Source organism: Rhipicephalus microplus, unplaced genomic scaffold, assembly GCF_043290135.1.
Source record: "Rhipicephalus microplus isolate Deutch F79 unplaced genomic scaffold, USDA_Rmic scaffold_468, whole genome shotgun sequence".
Classification (NCBI taxonomy): domain Eukaryota; kingdom Metazoa; phylum Arthropoda; class Arachnida; order Ixodida; family Ixodidae; genus Rhipicephalus; species Rhipicephalus microplus.
The window spans coordinates 45,001-60,000 of NW_027465031.1; the positions used below are offsets into that span (position 1 = coordinate 45,001).

Consider the following 15,000-nt stretch of genomic DNA (forward strand, 5'->3'; position numbering starts at 1 on the left):
GTGGAGTTCTGTGCGCAAAAGCGGCGCGTGTGTTTCTAAGCACCACAGCGTTGTGTCAAAAAAGAGGTGCCTGAGAGAAACGCATGCGACTGCCGTGCTTTGCGGCATAGCACCGTGCGCAAAAACGGTGCGCATGCAAGAGGTGTCAGAGCAAGCGAACTTGTGCCACGAGCAACAGGTCACTAAAAGCCTATAGATGACGGTGTTGGAGGAAAAGAAAAATATCGAGAAAGCACTGCGGTGTGCCGTGCGTAGGGACGGGCGCGCGTGCCACATGCCGCCGAAATATGGGTGTCGGAGAAAACAGAGTGCCGCGCGTAACGAGGGGCGCGCGTGTTACAGAGAGATATGCCCAAACGCATGAAAGTGTACGCAGGTGTCCTAAGGCAGTTTTTTTTTTTTTTTCCTCATTTTGATGTCGCCCCGGCTGACGCGGTTTTCGTTTTTCCGTGCCGCCCCGGCTGACGCAGTTTTTGCGCCGCCCCGGCTGACGCGGTTTTTGCGCCGCCCCGGCTGACGCGGTTTTCGCGCCGCCCCGGCTGACGCGGTTTTCGCGCCGCCCCGGCTGACGCGGTTCGGACTTTGCACTTTTTGGCTGTGCCTGGCTGGCGGCCCACTCACTCGATCGCCAGGTCTGTTTGCCCCGGTGGTTCCACCGCCAGGCTTAAGCGCGAACTTTTTTTGTTTGTTTTCTTTTGATTAAGCGCAAGCTTTTTTCTTTGTTTTCTTTTGATTAAGCGCGGGCTTTTTTCTTTGTTTTTTTTTTTTATTTCGCCCCGGCAGACGCGGTTTTTGCGCCGCCCCGGCTGACGCGGTTTTTGCCGCCCCGGCTGACGCAGTTCGGACTTAGCACTTTTCGGCTGTGCCTGGCTGGCGGCCCACTCACTCGATCGCCATGTCTGTTTGCCACAGTTTTCCCGGTGGTGCCGCACCCGGGCTCGCCCCGGCTGACGCAGTTTTCGCGCCGCCCCGGCTGACGCGGTTTCGTGCCGCCCCGGCAGACGCGGTTTTCGCGCCGCCCCGGCTGACGCGGTTTTTGCGTCGCCCCGGCTGACACGGTTCGGACTTTGCACTTTTCGGCTGTGCCTGGCTGGCGGCCCACTCACTCGATCGCCATGTCTGTTTGCCACAGTTTTCCCGGTGGTGCCGCACCCGGGCTCGCCCCGGCTGACGCAGTTTTCGCGCCGCCCCGGCTGACGCGGTTTCGTGCCGCCCCGGCAGACGCGGTTTTCGCGCCGCCCCGGCTGACGCGGTTTCGTGCCGCCCCGGCAGACGCAGTTCGGACTTAGCACTTTTCGGCTGTGCCTGGCTGGCGGCCCACTCACTCGATCGCCATGTCTGTTTGCCACAGTTTTCCCGGTGGTGCCGCACCCGGGCTCGCCCCGGCTGACGCAGTTTTCGCGCCGCCCCGGCTGACGCGGTTTCGTGCCGCCCCGGCAGACGCGGTTTTCGCGCCGCCCCGGCTGACGCGGTTTCGTGCCGCCCCGGCAGACGCAGTTCGGACTTAGCACTTTTCGGCTGTGCCTGGCTGGCGGCCCACTCACTCAATCGCCATGTCTGTTTGCCACAGTTTTCCCGGTGGTGCCGCACCCGGGCTCGCCCCGGCTGACGCAGTTTTCGCGCCGCCCCGGCTGACGCGGTTTCGTGCCGCCCCGGCAGACGCGGTTTTCGCGCCGCCCCGGCTGACGCGGTTTCGTGCCGCCCCGGCAGACGCAGTTCGGACTTAGCACTTTTCGGCTGTGCCTGGCTGGCGGCCCACTCACTCGATCGCCATGTCTGTTTGCCACAGTTTTCCCGGTGGTGCCGCACCCGGGCTCGCCCCGGCAGACGCGTTTTTTTTTTTCTTTCGCCCCGGCTGACGCAGTTTTCGCGCCGCCCCGGCTGACGCGGTTTCGTGCCGCCCCGGCAGACGCGGTTTTTTGCGCCGCCCCGGCTGACGCGGTTTTTGCCGCCCCGGCTGACGCAGTTCGGACTTAGCACTTTTCGGCTGTGCCTGGCTGGCGGCCCACTCACTCGATCGCCATGTCTGTTTGCCACAGTTTTCCCGGTGGTGCCGCACCCGGGCTCGCCCCGGCTGACGCAGTTTTCGCGCCGCCCCGGCTGACGCGGTTTCGTGCCGCCCCGGCAGACGCGGTTTTCGCGCCGCCCCGGCTGACGCGGTTTCGTGCCGCCCCGGCAGACGCAGTTCGGACTTAGCACTTTTCGGCTGTGCCTGGCTGGCGGCCCACTCACTCGATCGCCATGTCTGTTTGCCACAGTTTTCCCGGTGGTGCCGCACCCGGGCTCGCCCCGGCTGACGCAGTTTTCGCGCCGCCCCGGCTGACGCGGTTTCGTGCCGCCCCGGCAGACGCGGTTTTCGCGCCGCCCCGGCTGACGCGGTTTCGTGCCGCCCCGGCAGACGCAGTTCGGACTTAGCACTTTTCGGCTGTGCCTGGCTGGCGGCCCACTCACTCGATCGCCATGTCTGTTTGCCACAGTTTTCCCGGTGGTGCCGCACCCGGGCTCGCCCCGGCAGACGCGTTTTTTTTTTTCTTTCGCCCCGGCTGACGCAGTTTTCGCGCCGCCCCGGCTGACGCGGTTTCGTGCCGCCCCAGGCAGACGCGGTTTTTTTGCACCGCCCCGGCTGACGCGGTTTTTGCCGCCCCGGCTGACGCAGTTCGGACTTGGCACTTTTTGGCTGAGCCTGGCTGGTGGCCCACTCACTCGATCGCCATGTCTGTTAGCCACAGTTTTCCCGGTGGTGCCGCACCCGGGCTCGCCCCGGCTGACGCAGTTTTCGCGCCGCCCCGGCAGACGCGGTTTTCGCGCCGCCCCGGCTGACGCGGTTTTTGCCGCCCCGGCTGACGCAGTTCGGACTTGGCACTTTTTGGGCTGAGCCTGGCTGGCGGCCCACTCACTCGATCGCCATGTCTGTTTGCCACAGTCTTCCCGGTGGTGCCGCACCCGGGCTCGCCCCGGCAGACGCGTTTTTTTTTTCTTTCGCCCCGGCAGACGTGGTTCCCCCCCCCCCCCTTTTCGCTCGCCCCGGCTGACGAGGTTTTCGCGCCGCCCCGGCTGACGCAGTTTTCGCGCCGCCCCGGCTGACGCGGTTTCGTGCCGCCCCGGCTGACGCGGTTTTCGCGCCGCCCCGGCTGACGCGGTTTTTGCGTCGCCCCGGCTGACACGGTTCGGACTTTGCACTTTTCGGCTGTGCCTGGCTGGCGGCCCACTCACTCGATCGCCATGTCTGTTTGCCACAGTTTTCCCGGTGGTGCCGCACCCGGGCTCGCCCCGGCTGACGCAGTTTTCGCGCCGCCCCGGCTGACGCGGTTTCGTGCCGCCCCGGCAGACGCGGTTTTCGCGCCGCCCCGGCTGACGCGGTTTCGTGCCGCCCCGGCAGACGCAGTTCGGACTTAGCACTTTTCGGCTGTGCCTGGCTGGCGGCCCACTCACTCGATCGCCATGTCTGTTTGCCACAGTTTTCCCGGTGGTGCCGCACCCGGGCTCGCCCCGGCTGACGCAGTTTTCGCGCCGCCCCGGCTGACGCGGTTTCGTGCCGCCCCGGCAGACGCGGTTTTCGCGCCGCCCCGGCTGACGCGGTTTCGTGCCGCCCCGGCAGACGCAGTTCGGACTTAGCACTTTTCGGCTGTGCCTGGCTGGCGGCCCACTCACTCGATCGCCATGTCTGTTTGCCACAGTTTTCCCGGTGGTGCCGCACCCGGGCTCGCCCCGGCAGACGCGTTTTTTTTTTTTTCTTTCGCCCCGGCTGACGCAGTTTTCGCGCCGCCCCGGCTGACGCGGTTTCGTGCCGCCCCGGCAGACGCGGTTTTTTGCGCCGCCCCGGCTGACGCGGTTTTTGCCGCCCCGGCTGACGCAGTTCGGACTTAGCACTTTTCGGCTGTGCCTGGCTGGCGGCCCACTCACTCGATCGCCATGTCTGTTTGCCACAGTTTTCCCGGTGGTGCCGCACCCGGGCTCGCCCCGGCTGACGCAGTTTTCGCGCCGCCCCGGCTGACGCGGTTTCGTGCCGCCCCGGCAGACGCGGTTTTCGCGCCGCCCCGGCTGACGCGGTTTCGTGCCGCCCCGGCAGACGCAGTTCGGACTTAGCACTTTTCGGCTGTGCCTGGCTGGCGGCCCACTCACTCGATCGCCATGTCTGTTTGCCACAGTTTTCCCGGTGGTGCCGCACCCGGGCTCGCCCCGGCTGACGCAGTTTTCGCGCCGCCCCGGCTGACGCGGTTTCGTGCCGCCCCGGCAGACGCGGTTTTCGCGCCGCCCCGGCTGACGCGGTTTCGTGCCGCCCCGGCAGACGCAGTTCGGACTTAGCACTTTTCGGCTGTGCCTGGCTGGCGGCCCACTCACTCGATCGCCATGTCTGTTTGCCACAGTTTTCCCGGTGGTGCCGCACCCGGGCTCGCCCCGGCAGACGCAGTTTTCGCGCCGCCCCGGCAGACGCGGTTTTCGCGCCGCCCCGGCTGACGCGGTTTTTGCCGCCCCGGCTGACGCAGTTCGGACTTGGCACTTTTTGGGCTGAGCCTGGCTGGCGGCCCACTCACTCGATCGCCATGTCTGTTTGCCACAGTCTTCCCGGTGGTGCCGCACCCGGGCTCGCCCCGGCAGACGCGTTTTTTTTTTCTTTCGCCCCGGCAGACGTGGTTCCCCCCCCCCCTTTTCGCTCGCCCCGGCTGACGAGGTTTTCGCGCCGCCCCGGCTGACGCAGTTTTCGCGCCGCCCCGGCTGACGCGGTTTCGTGCCGCCCCGGCTGACGCGGTTTTCGCGCCGCCCCGGCTGACGCGGTTTTTGCGTCGCCCCGGCTGACACGGTTCGGACTTTGCACTTTTCGGCTGTGCCTGGCTGGCGGCCCACTCACTCGATCGCCATGTCTGTTTGCCACAGTTTTCCCGGTGGTGCCGCACCCGGGCTTGCCCCGGCAGACGCGTTTTTTTTTTTTCTTTTCGCCCCGGCTGACGCAGTTTTCGCCCCGCCCCGGCTGACGCGGTTTCGTGCCGCCCCGGCAGACGCGGTTTTTTGCGCCGCCCCGGCTGACGCGGTTTTTGCCGCCCCGGCTGACGCAGTTCGGACTTTGCACTTTTTGGCTGAGCCTGGCTGGCGGCCCACTCACTCGATCGCCATGTCTGTTTGCCACAGTTTTCCCGGTGGTGCCGCACCCGGGCTCGCCCCGGCAGACGCGTTTTTTTTTTTCCTTCGCCCCGGCAGACGTGGTTCCCCCCCCCCCCCTCCGTCTTTCTTTTTGTTTTTTTTTTCGCCGCGGCTGAAGTGGATTTTTCGGTGCCTCGACGCCCCGGTAGTCGCGGTTTTTCCGTTTCCGCACGGCCCCGGCTGACGCTGCTCGGTCACAGTCGCCTTTTGTGAGGATTGCAGACTTCTTGAGCGCGGGTGTTTTTTTTTTGTTGTTGTTGTTGTTTTATTACGCATTCGCTCCAGCAGACGCTGTTTAGACTTTTTGTTTCCTCTTTTATCCTGCGACGAGGTGACGAGGTTTATTCGGTGCCCCGCCGCCCCGGCTGAAGTGATTTTTCCTGTCCCGTGCCGCCCCGGCTGACGCGGTTGGGACTTCGCGTTTGTTCGGCCGCCACGGGTTTTGGCGCACTCGCTCGGTTGCTTGTTGTTGCCACTTGTTGCGAACCCAGGTTTCTTGAGCGAGCGCGGGCGTTTTTTCTTCCTTTCTTTCTTTGTTCTATGTGTTAGCGAATCGGCCTTTAATATCACACGAGGACTCACAACCAACAATTTTCAGTTTGAAGTGTAAAAAATCTGCAGGTGTTGACGTAACTGACTTGCCCCGTACCCTTGAGTACATCCATGAAGTTCTCGTAGTACTACTAAATCGCATTATTCCAAGTGGAGAAATTCCCATAAACTTGCAAACCTCTACACGAAAATCGGTGCGCGTGATAAAGTTGAAAATTATCGTCCGATATCAAATGTGCCTTCTATAACACAAATTCTAGGAAAAAAAAAAAAAAACACTTGTTCGCCGTTCTCTGCGCCGTGACTGGCAGCACTCCGGCGAAGCGAAACGGGGTCGATTCGAGCACGATATCGGCGTCTTTCGACGTGCTCGCCGGCGACCGTCGCACGAGTACGTCGCACGAGCGCGTCTGCCGGGGCGCCGTTTGCGAAGCCGACGCAAAAGTGGGAACCGCCGCTCGGATGATCGCCGCTTTCGGCAGAGTGAGTGTTGGCACTCCGGGGAAGCGAAACAGCGTGAATGCGCCCACGAAATCGGCGTATTTTGAAGTGCCCGCCGGCGACCGTCGCACGAGTACGGTAAACCGCGTCAGCCGGGGCGTAGTTCGGGACGCCGACGAAAAAGTGGGAAGCGCAACTCGGATCTTCGCCGTTTTTGCAGGAGTGAGTGGCGGCCCTCCTGCGAGACCAAGAAGCATCGATTCGTGCACGAATTCGGCGCCTTTCGACGTGATCGCCGGCGACCGTCGCTCGAGTAGGGCAAACCGCGTCTGCCGGGGCGGGCTTCGGGACGCCGATGCGAAAGTGGGAAACGCTGCTCGGATGTTCGCCGTTTTTGGCCGAGTGAGTGCTGGCACTCGGGCGAAGCCAAACGGGGCCGATTACGGCACGATATCGGCGTCTTTCGACGTGCCCGGCGGCGACCGTCGCACGAGTACGGTAAACCGCGTCAGCCCGGGCGGAGTTCGGGACGCCGATGCGAAAGTGGAGAACGCCGCTCGGATCTTCGCCGTTTTTGGAGGAGTGAGTGGCGGCACTCCGGAGAAGCCAAGGAGCGCCAATTAGCGCACGATATCGGCGTCTTTCGACGCGCTCGCCGGCGACCGTCGAACGAGTAGGGCAAACCGCGTCTGCCGGGGCGGGGTTTACGACGCCGACGCAAAAGTGGGAACCGCCGCTCGGATGTTGGCCGTTTTTGGCAGAGTGAGTGCTGGCACACCGGCGACGCGAAAGAGCGCGAAAGCGCCCACGAAAGTGGCGTATTTGGACGTGCTTGACGGCGACCGCTGCAGGAGTACGAAAAACCACGTCAGCCGGGGCGAGCGACCCACGGCGGTCTGGGTGCTTATCGCTGCTATTATAGGGGCACCCCGGCAGACGCAGAAAAAAAAAATTTTTTTTCGACCTTCTTTTTTGCTGGTCGAGCTCGGGTAACCCAGGTCGCAATGGGAGCCGCGCACGAAAGCGGCGTCGCGAGACGCGTTCGCGGTCGCTAGTCGCACGAGCTCGGCAACCGCGTCAGCCGGCGCGGAGTTCGGGATGCCGACGGCTAAGTGGGTACCGCTGCTCGGATGTTCGCCGTTTTTGGCCGAGTGAGTGCTGGCACTCCGGCGAAGCGAAACGGGGCCGATTCGGGCACGATATCGGCGTATTTCGACGTGCTCGCCGGCGACCGTCGCACGAGTACGGCAAAGCGCGTCTGCCGGGGCGAGGTTTGCGATGCCGACGAAAAAGTGGGAAGCGCCGCTCGGATCTTCGCCGTTTTTGCAGGAGTGAGTGGCGGCCCTCCTGCGAGACCAAGAAGCATCGACTCGCGCACGATATCGGTGTCTTTCGACGTGCCCGCCGGCCACCGCCGCACGAGTACGGCAAACCGCGTATGCCGGGGCGGGGTTGGCGACGCCGACGCAAAAGTGGGAACCGCCACTAGGATGTTCGCCGTTTTTGGCAGAGTGAGTGCTGGCACACCGGCGACGCGAAAGAGCGCGAAAGCGCCCACGAAAGTGGCGTATTTGGACGTGCTTGACGGCGACCGCTGCAGGAGTACGAAAAACCACGTCAGCCGGGGCGAGCGACCCACGGCGGTCTGGGTGCTTATCGCTGCTATTATAGGGGCACCCCGGCAGACGCAGAAAAAAAAAATTTTTTTTCGACCTTCTTTTTTGCTGGTCGAGCTCGGGTAACCCAGGTCGCAATGGGAGCCGCGCACGAAAGCGGCGTCGCGAGACGCGTTCGCGGTCGCTAGTCGCACGAGCTCGGCAACCGCGTCAGCCGGCGCGGAGTTCGGGATGCCGACGGCTAAGTGGGTACCGCTGCTCGGATGTTCGCCGTTTTTGGCCGAGTGAGTGCTGGCACTCCGGCGAAGCGAAACGGGGCCGATTCGGGCACGATATCGGCGTATTTCGACGTGCTCGCCGGCGACCGTCGCACGAGTACGGCAAAGCGCGTCTGCCGGGGCGAGGTTTGCGATGCCGACGAAAAAGTGGGAAGCGCCGCTCGGATCTTCGCCGTTTTTGCAGGAGTGAGTGGCGGCCCTCCTGCGAGACCAAGAAGCATCGACTCGCGCACGATATCGGTGTCTTTCGACGTGCCCGCCGGCCACCGCCGCACGAGTACGGCAAACCGCGTATGCCGGGGCGGGGTTGGCGACGCCGACGCAAAAGTGGGAACCGCCACTAGGATGTTCGCCGTTTTTGGCAGAGTGAGTGCTGGCACTCCGGCGAAGCGAAAGAGCGCGAATGCGCCCACGAAAGTGGCGTGTTTGGACGTGCTTGACGACGACCACCGCAGGAAAACGAAAAACCACGTCAGCCGGGGCGAGCGACCCATGGCGGTCTGGGTGCTTATCGCTGCTATTATAGGGGCACCCCGGCAGACGCAAAAAAAAAAAAAATTTTTTTTCGACATTCTTTCTTGCTCGTCGACCTCGGGTGACCCAGGTCGCAGTGGGAGCCGCGCACGAAAGCGGCGTCGCGAGACGGCTTCGCGGTCGCTAGTCGCACGAGCTCGGCAACCGCGTCTGCCGGGGCGGAGTTCGGGACGCCGACGGCTAAGTGGGAACCGCCGCTCGGATGTTCGCCGTTTGTGGCCGAGTGAGTGCTGGCACTCCGGCGAAGCCAAACGGGGCCGATTCCGGCACGATATCGGCGTCTTTCTACGTGCTCGCCGGCGACCGTCGCACGAGTACGGCAAAGTGCGTCTGCCGGGGCGGGGTTTGCGACGCGTACGCAATAGTGAGAACCGTCGCTCGGATGTTCGTCGTCTTTCGCCGAGCCAGTGCTGGCACTCCGGCGAAGCCGAACGGAGCCGATTCGGGCACGATATCGGCGTCTTTCCACGTGCTCGCCGGCGACCGTCGCACGAGTACGGTAAACCGCGTCAGCCGGGGCGGAGTTCGGGACGCCGATGCGAAAGTGGGAAGCGCCGCTCGGATCTTCGCCGTTTTTGGAGGAGTCAGTGGCGGCACTCCGGTGAAGCCAAGGTGCGCCAATTCGCGCACGATATCGGCGTCTTTCGACGTGCCCGCCGGCCACCGTCGCACGAGTACGGCAAACCTCGTCTGCCGGGGCGGGGTTTGCGACGCCGACGCAAAAGTGGGAACCGCCGCTCGGATGTTCGCCGTTTTTGGCAGAGTGAGTGCTGGCACTCCGGCGAAGCGAAAGAGCGTGAATGCGCCCACGAAAGTAGCGTATTTGGACGTGCTTGACGGCGACCGCCGCAGGAGTACGAAAAACCACGTCAGCCGGGGCGAGCGACCCACGGCGGTCTGGGTGCTTATCGCTGCTATTATAGGGGCACCCCGGCAGACGCAGAAAGAAAAAAAAAAAAAAAATGGGGACATGGCGTGCGTCACCGTGCGGCTTCGCAGCGTTGCCGAAGTCGCCGAGCCCTTCGACTGAGCCGAACGGCGGACAGGGAACGTTGGTCGGCCGTTCTAACCTGTCGGTGCCACGCCGAGACGTCGTTAAGGAAAACCGCGTCGTGGGCCTCTACGACGCCGTCGAGTCGTTGTACGTTTGGTGTCCAGCGTGTCGGCGGCGAGTAGCGGACACGTCGTTCACGACTTCGGTCTTTCGCAGTCGACGCGAACTTGCGGAGAGTCGTGGTGCCTCACGTTTTCGGCAGAAACCGCGGCGGAATTTTCCCGTGCGTGCGCGCACGACCTCGGTGCTGTGCCGTCAGCGTAGTGTTGCACAAACTCGTGGCCTACCCAAGGTGCGGTACGTTTGCGGCCGTATCCTCGGTGGGAATTTCGTGAGTAGGGTCGCAAATTCTACGACCTCGGCGGGTTTGAGAGCGACGTAGACTTGTGGCACGCTCAACGTGCCACACGTTTCGGGGCACACCCGCGGTGAAATTTTCTCGAGTACGCTCGTATTAGTGCCCAAGGAGGTCTGGGTACTTATCGCTGCTATTATGTGGGGGTTCTCGTGAGCGGCGTACGCGAAAGCGACCGGGTGTCTGATATGCGGCGGGCTTCGGCCTCGTCAAGCGTGTCCTCGGGTCTGCTCCAGGGGAATCCACGGCAGTCGTCTGCAGCCTCATCCGCTTGATGCGTTAGGGGCTGGTTGTCGGACGGTGCCGTTTTACCACGATATCGAGGTGTGTTCCGTGTCGTCCTCGGGCGATTCAGATGCGAAAGCGCCGAAGACGCGGGCGTGACCCGTCGTCTGGCGGCTTTGCAGTCTCGGCTCCGTTGCTAGTTCCGGCCGGTCCACCGACAGTGCAGCGGGCTTGGGCAACCCGCACGGCGCGACCGAGTCGATGCAACGAAAAAGAGCGAGCATGAACGTGCTTCTTGCCGCACGGCTCCCACTCGTCTTTCGGGAAGGTTGTGCCGTAGCGAGCTCGAACGCCGTCATCTCGGAGTGCAAAATAAGCGTGTTGGGGCGCCTGAAGGTGGCCTCCGCCGCACACAGACTGCGTCCGGCCCGCCGAAGGCGAGGACGGACGCGCAGTCGAACGATTACCTGGTTGATCCTGCCAGTAATCATATGCTTGTCTCAAAGATTAAGCCATGCATGTCTAAGTACATGCCGAAATAAGGCGAAACCGCGAATGGCTCATTAAATCAGTTATGGTTCCTTAGATCGTTTCTTCCTACTTGGATAACTGTGGCAATTCTAGAGCTAATACATGCAGTGAGCCTGGAGCCCTTTGGGTAACGGGTGCTTTTATTAGACCAAGATCGATCGGGTTTCGGCCCGTATTGTGTGGTGACTCTGGATAACTTTGTGCTGATCGCATGGCCACGAGCCGGCGACGTTTCTTTCAAGTGTCTGCCTTATCAACTTTCGATGGTAGGTTACTTGCTTACCATGGTTGTTACGGGTAACGGAGAATCAGGGTTCGATTCCGGAGAGGGAGCCTGAGAAACGGCTACCACATCCAAGGAAGGCAGCAGGCGCGCAAATTACCCACTCCCGGCACGGGGAGGTAGTGACGAAAAATAACAATACGGGACTCTTTTGAGGCCCCGTAATTGAAATGAGTACACTCTAAATCCTTTAACGAGGATCAATTGGAGGGCAAGTCTGGTGCCAGCAGCCGCGGTAATTCCAGCTCCAATAGCGTATACTAAAGCTGCTGCGGTTAAAAAGCTCGTAGTTGGATCTCAGTTCCAGACGAGTAGTGCATCTACCCGATGCGACGGCTCGGACTGAACATCATGCCGGTTCTTTCTTGGTGCACTTCATTGTGTGCCTCGAGATGGCCGGTGCTTTTACTTTGAAAAAATTAGAGTGCTCAACGCAGGCGAGTCGCCTGAATAAACTTGCATGGAATAATAGAACAAGACCTCGTTTCTGTTCTGTTGGTTTTTGGAATACGAGGTAATGATTAAGAGGGACGGACGGGGGCATTCGTATTGCGGCGCTAGAGGTGAAATTCTTGGACCGTCGCAAGACGAACTACTGCGAAAGCATTTGCCAAGAATGTTTTCATTGATCAAGAACGAAAGTCAGAGGTTCGAAGGCGATCAGATACCGCCCTAGTTCTGACCATAAACGATGCCAACCAGCGATCCGCCTGAGTTACTCAAATGACTCGGCGGGCAGCTTCCGGGAAACCAAAGTATTTGGGTTCCGGGGGAAGTATGGTTGCAAAGCTGAAACTTAAAGGAATTGACGGAAGGGCACCACCAGGAGTGGAGCCTGCGGCTTAATTTGACTCAACACGGGAAAACTTACCCGGCCCGGACACTGGGAGGATTGACAGATTGAGAGCTCTTTCTTGATTCGGTGGATGGTGGTGCATGGCCGTTCTTAGTTGGTGGAGCGATTTGTCTGGTTAATTCCGATAACGAACGAGACTCTAGCCTATTAAATAGGTGCGGGGTTCCCAGCACCTTACAACCTTCTTAGAGGGACAAGCGGCTCCTAGCCGCACGAAACAGAGCAATAACAGGTCTGTGATGCCCTTAGATGTCCGGGGCCGCACGCGCGCTACACTGAAGGAAGCAGCGTGTCTTTATCCCTGTCTGAAAAGACTGGGTAACCCGTGGAACTTCTTTCGTGATTGGGATAGGGGCTTGCAATTGTTCCCCTTGAACGAGGAATTCCCAGTAAGCGCGAGTCATAAGCTCGCGTTGATTACGTCCCTGCCCTTTGTACACACCGCCCGTCGCTACTACCGATTGAATGATTTAGTGAGGTCTTCGGACCGATGTCCGGCGCGGCCTTTCGGTTGCGCCGGTCTGTTGGAAAGATGACCAAACTTGATCATTTAGAGGAAGTAAAAGTCGTAACAAGGTTTCCGTAGGTGAACCTGCGGAAGGATCATTAACGGATTGTGAAGGGTGAGCGCCTCAGCTGCGTCTGCGCCCGACACTTTCTGCCGCTGACCCCGTTTGGACGCGGGGTCGGCTTTTCCCCACGGGGCTGCCTGAATGTGGAGCGGCACCCCGTGACAAATTGTTGCGCCCAGCGGACGCCAACACCGCGACCTTGGACGGTCGGCCAGGTGGCGGACGCGGGTACAAACGGCGCAACGCACTCATAGGTCGGCTTTCGACCCGCCACTGCACCGTGGCTCGAAGCGCTCGAAATGCGCGACCCGACCGCTGCGGGACCGCCTAGTACTGTAAACAGGAGCGGCGGAGCGCGAACGGCGAGTCGTGGTTACGTCGGTAGAAGGCGAGGCTGCGCGTTCCCGAAACGCCAGCCGAGTGCCCTCCCGACCGTTCGAGCGTGCAAGAACGAGACCCGACAATCGCGCGGCGACTGCCAAGTACGAGAGGAACGGCACAAGCGTCGGCGGTCGGTCAAGGAACTGGCGATGTGACGGGTCCGCTGTGCACCAGTGCATACCGTCCCGCCGTCCGCGGCAAGCGCCTCCGCGTCCTCGGGTGACGGAGGCTGCCGGTCGGTTCTTGCAGGCGAGGGATCTCGCTGGCACCGGTTCGCGTTGACGCGCGGCCGGTCATGGCACGGCGATGCGACGGCCGAGGTGCGCAGTACTCGATGGAGGAACCGCACGCTCCGATGACCGTCCCGCCCTCCGCGGCGTATGCGTACCGACCGTAATGGTTGCAGCAGCGCCGGCCGGCTTTTGAATTCGCCACACGAAACACGGTGCGAGATCGCGGTTAGGGGAGCGTCGACGTTGCCAGGCGTTTTGCTTGCTGCCGAGGGAAAGGCGGCACGGCCACGTCGCGCTCGTCGCGATTAGCGGGTCTGCGCGCTTTGGGAAGGTGCCGCAACGACTTGCCGAAAGAGGAAGCACGGAAGAACGAGGGACTTGGACGTCCCGACAATTGAACGCACTTGCGGCCAGGCCCTTGCTGGCTTCGTTCTTCCGCCTCGAGTAGGCTCGTACGCGGCTCCGGCGCCGAAAGTGGTCCTTGGCACCGACTTCGGTGGACGTGGGAAGTGCCGCGCAAGTACGGCGCGCCTGGCTCCACCTGTTGGCTAAAGTAGGCAGCCGGATCGGCATTTTGGTGTGCGGTGGCAAACCGTGGATGCGAAAAAAGCTTGTGCGATTTCGTGGAACAAAAAGCGGGGGTCCCCCTTTTTATGCGGAGGAGACCGACCCGCCTGCCGTGGTGAACCGCGACGCCACGGTAAAAACGGGAGAGGCTTGTCGATGGGACCGTGCATCCCGCGCTCCACGGAGGCCGGGAGGCGGCCGCCCGAGGAAATGTGTAGCCGTCGAGGCCCGCATCTGCGTGCACTCTTATCCAAATGGGTGTACCGCAGGCATTTTCTGGTTAGGCGGGCCAATGAGAGCGAGCACACAACGATACCTACGGGTCCGGCTTGGAGAACCGGCTTCGACGCCTCCCGAGTATTTATAGAGGGGTGGACCACGAAAGCACTCGCAAGTAGCGAAAGCGAAACGCCGTCCGAAACACACCGTTTGCTCGATTTGCGGCAGCCGAAAAAGGCGCGGCAGAGTTTTGGAGTCCAAGCGTGCGCTGAAAAGCGCCCTTCTTGGCCACTGTTTGGCCGAGTGCCAGAAACGTTTGGTTTTGACTGTACGGAATTGAACAAACACTTTTTCACGACTCTAAGCGGTGGATCACTCGGTTCTCGGGTCGATGAAGAACGCAGCCAGCTGCGAGACTTGGTGTGAATTGCAGGACACACTGAGCACTGATTCTTTGAACGCACATTGCGGCCTTGGGTCTTCCCTTGGCTTCGTCTGTCTGAGGGTCGGATCACATATCAAGAGAGCCTTCGGCGCACAAGGGAACGTGAGCCGTCGACTCGTTTTGACCGCGTCGGCAACACGGACAGCACGCTGAACACCTCACAGCGAGCGCCAACAGCGGCCACTCAAGGGCGAGACGGTGGCGACCGTCGTGCCAGAGCCCAACCGAAACGGGGGCGACCGACTGCATTGAGGATGTGGCACCTCGTTGAGACCGCCGCAGGACTTCGAGTCGGAAGGAAGCCTGCAGGGAAAGTGCGGTCGAGGTTGCGTACTCCTCTCTGCGACCGGGCGCGCAAGAGCTGCGAGAGCCACGGACGCGCAACTTTAACGCACGGTAAACACGAGGAGCGAAAGCCGGCCAGCAAAGCTTCTCCAGCCGTGCGCAAAGTGCGCGAGATCGCAGCCTTGCGTTGCGCTTGTTGCCCTCGAAGTAAGCAGGGTGTCCCGTAGACCGGGCGCTCGAACACGCTGCGGGGCCGTGCCTCCTCCAGGCTTTGCCGCGCGAACAGGGAACGTTCGCGCGCAAAGCGCAGGGAGGTGAGGAGGCTGCGCCCGACGTTTGCGGTTCGCTGCGTACGCGGTTGATGCGGAGAGCACGGCGCGACGACTTGCCGCGAAGCGGAAAAAGTCTCCCGCACGAGTTGGCGAAACGTTGGC

The 15,000-nt window shown here is 61.7% G+C and overlaps 2 non-coding genes across 2 annotated transcripts; both read left to right on the plus strand.

The window, feature by feature from the left end:
• Nucleotides 1–10,658: 10,658 nt before the first annotated feature.
• LOC142794651 (small subunit ribosomal RNA) lies at nucleotides 10,659–12,473 on the plus strand. Its single transcript, XR_012892522.1, has one exon. It is a non-coding gene; the product is annotated as a small subunit ribosomal RNA (ribosomal RNA).
• A 1,719-nt stretch (nucleotides 12,474–14,192) lies between these two features.
• LOC142794657 (5.8S ribosomal RNA) lies at nucleotides 14,193–14,345 on the plus strand. The gene has a single exon (XR_012892526.1). It is a non-coding gene; the product is annotated as a 5.8S ribosomal RNA (ribosomal RNA).
• Nucleotides 14,346–15,000: the final 655 nt, after the last annotated feature.